General features: G+C 45.4%; 1 pseudogene; it reads right to left on the bottom strand.

The window, feature by feature from the left end:
* Positions 1–355: 355 nt before the first annotated feature.
* Positions 356–2,234, bottom strand: LOC112862279 (tubulin alpha-1A chain-like; annotated as a pseudogene).
* Between the last annotated feature and the right edge of the window lie 921 nt (positions 2,235–3,155).

The raw sequence follows: 3,155 nt of genomic DNA, 5'->3' as shown, positions 1-3,155 counted from the left end.
GGATGGGTATTATCTCTGCTTTAAATGTCTGGTAGAATTCCCCTGGGAAGCCATCTGGCCCAGAACTCTTATTTGTTGAGAGATTTTTGGTAACTGATTCAATTTCTTCACCAGTTATGAGTGCAACCTTTATTCTTAAAACAGAAGGTTTTGGGGCGCCTGGGTGGTGCAGTTGGTTAAGCGTCCGACTTCAGCCAGGTCACGATCTCACGGTCCGTGGGTTCGAGCCCCGCGTCGGGCTCTAGGCTGATGACTCGGAGCCTGGAGCCTGTTTCCGAATCTGTGTCTCCCTCTCTCTCTGCCCCTCCCCTGTTCATGCTCTGTCTCTCTCTGTCCCAAAAATAAATAAAAAACGTTGAAAAAAAATATTTAAAAAAAAAAACAGAAGGTTTTAAGATACCTGTAAAAGCAGTATCTTTATAACATTTTAAACTTTAGTATTCCTCTCCCTCTTCACCCTTTCCTTCATCAGAATCCACAGCAACCTCCTCATAATCCTTCTCAGGCAGCCATGTCCTCATAAGCCTCAGAAGACTCTCCTTCCTCCATTCCCTCACCCACATACTGGTGAACAAAGGCATGCTTGGTATATATCAGGTCAAACTTGTGGTCCAGGGGATCCCAGGCCTCAGCAATGACTGTGGTGTTGGTCAGCATGCACACAGCTTGCTGTACTTTGGCCGGGTCTCCACCAGGTACCACGGTGGGAGGCTGGTAATTAATGTCAACTTTGAATCCAGTGGGCACTGGTCCACAAACTGGATGGTGCGCTTGGTCTTGATGGTGGCAATGACAATAGTGACATCTTTGGGAACCACATCATCACAGTACAACAGGCAGCAAGCCATGTATTTACCATTTCACCATCTGGTTGGCTGGCTCAAAGCATGCCTTGGTGATCTCTGCTACAGAAAACTGCTCATGGTTGGCTTTCTCAGCAGAGATGACAGGGGCATGTGTGGTCAGAAAGAAGTGGATGTGGGGTCCGGAATTCTGTCAGATCAACATTCAGGACTCCATCAAATCTGAGGGAAGCAGTGATCGAGGACACAATTTGACCTATCAAACTATTCAGGTTAGTGTATGTTGGGCATTCAATATCCAGGTTTATTTATTTATTTATTATTATTTTTTTTTTTATTTTTTTTTCAATGTTTATTTATTTTTGGGACAGAGAGAGACAGAGCATGAACGGGGGAGGGGCAGAGAGAGAGGGAGACACAGAATCGGAAACAGGCTCCAGGCTCTGAGCCATCAGCCCAGAGCCCGACGCGGGGCTCGAACTCACGGACTGCGAGATCGTGACCTGGCTGAAGTCGGATGCTTAACCGACTGTGCCACCCAGGCGCCCCCAATATCCAGGTTTAAAAACACACACACACACACAACTTTTTTTTAATGTTTATTTTTGACAGAGACAGAGCATGAATGGGGGAGGGGCAGAGAGGGAGACATAGAATCCGAAGCAGGCTTCAGACTCTGAGCTGTCAACACAGAGCCTGACATGAGGCTCAAACTCACAAACCGTGAGATCATGATCTGAGCTGACGTCAGATGCTTAACTGACTGAGCCACCCAGATGCCCCAGTATCGAGGTTTATTTGACAGATGTCATAGATGGCCTCATCGTCTACCATGAAGGCACAATCAGAATGCTCCAGGGTGGTGTGTGTAGTGAAGATGGAGTTGTAGGGCTCAACTACAGCAATGGAAACCTGGAGGGCTGGGTAAATAGAGAACTCCAGCTTGGACTTCTTGCCATAATTGACAGAGAGATGTTCCATCAGCAGGGAGGTAAACCTGGAACCAGTTCCCCTTCCAAAACTATGGGAAACCAAGAAGCCCTGAAGACCTGTGCACTGGTTGGCCAGTTTCCAAATTCGGTTCAAGACAAGGTCACTGATCTCCTTGCCAATGGTGCAGTGCCCTCGGGTTGGCAGCATCTTCCTTGCCTGTGATGAGCTTCTCAGGGTAGAAAAGCTGGAGGTAGGGGCCAGTGTGAGCTTCATCAATGGCTGTGGGTTCCAGGTCTACAAACACCACCCTGGAAACGTGCTTGCCAGCACCTGTCTCACTGAAGAAGGTATTTAAGGGTCATCTCCTCCCCTAGTGGTCTTGTCACCTGGCATCTGGTCATTGGACTGGATGCCGTATTCCAGGCAATAGAACTCCTAACAGGCATTGCCAATCTTAACACCAGCCTGGCCAACATGAATGGGGATAAATTCGTGCATGGTTGCTGCTTTACGGCTGCTGAGCAGGTGGCAGACAGGAAAAGGAGAGGTTGTTGCTTCTTACAGCAGGCCTCTTAGGGGGTCAATGTAAGAGAACACACCTCATCATGCCCTCTTAATGAAAGATGATTAACAGCTAACATCTCAATCAGAAGTATCATGTTCTGAAGTTCCTAGGAAATTTGTGAGGTCTGGGTTCAGATGGGATACAAGCACATCTAGCATAAAGCAAGAGCACAGACTTGAGTTCAAGTCCTAATATTTATACATACTAACTGGATGACGTTAGTTCATAACTTCTTTGTCTCTATTGCATCTGTAAAAGAGACATGAGATTTCTTTACAGAGTTGCTATGGGGTGGAAGTGAGATAATCCACGTAAAGCAAAGTACATCAACTGTTCGGTATTTTTACTCCCTACTCTTTAACCATAGAGAGTCAGGGGACACTATTGTATTAAAGATCACAAAGCATGCATCTACCTTCTACCAGCATATTTTCTTAATGGTCTTTGAAATAGTTTAGCTTCCAAGAATGTAACCAAGAATTCAGCAGAGAAAAAAAAACAATTGTATCCACAACTTAGGAACTAACATTTCTGGGGGAAAATGAAACATGAGAATGTCCTCATATGTTTTTCTATCCTTAGTTATCACCTTGCAAATCCAGTCCTGGTGTTACCTAGAACCTTTTTTTTCTCTCTCTTTCCAAAATAAATCACATGTTCTGAATTCCATTGACCCTCTGACAAAGCAGAGGAGCTTCCCATATTCAAGATTCTTGGTTGCAAGTGACAGAAAACCCTGTACCAACTGGCTTTAAATAGAAAAGAATTACACAGGTTTGCATAACCAAAACATCCAAGAGGTGGCACTATTTCAAGCACAGTTTATTGGGCGCTCAAATGCCACCAGGTCCTGG

Source organism: Puma concolor, chromosome B2 (assembly GCF_028749965.1).
Source record: "Puma concolor isolate L17-30 chromosome B2, mPumCon1.1.hap2, whole genome shotgun sequence".
Classification (NCBI taxonomy): Eukaryota; Metazoa; Chordata; class Mammalia; order Carnivora; family Felidae; genus Puma; species Puma concolor.
Note: the sequence above shows the minus strand (reverse complement) of the source record. Positions and strands in the feature narration are given on the sequence as shown.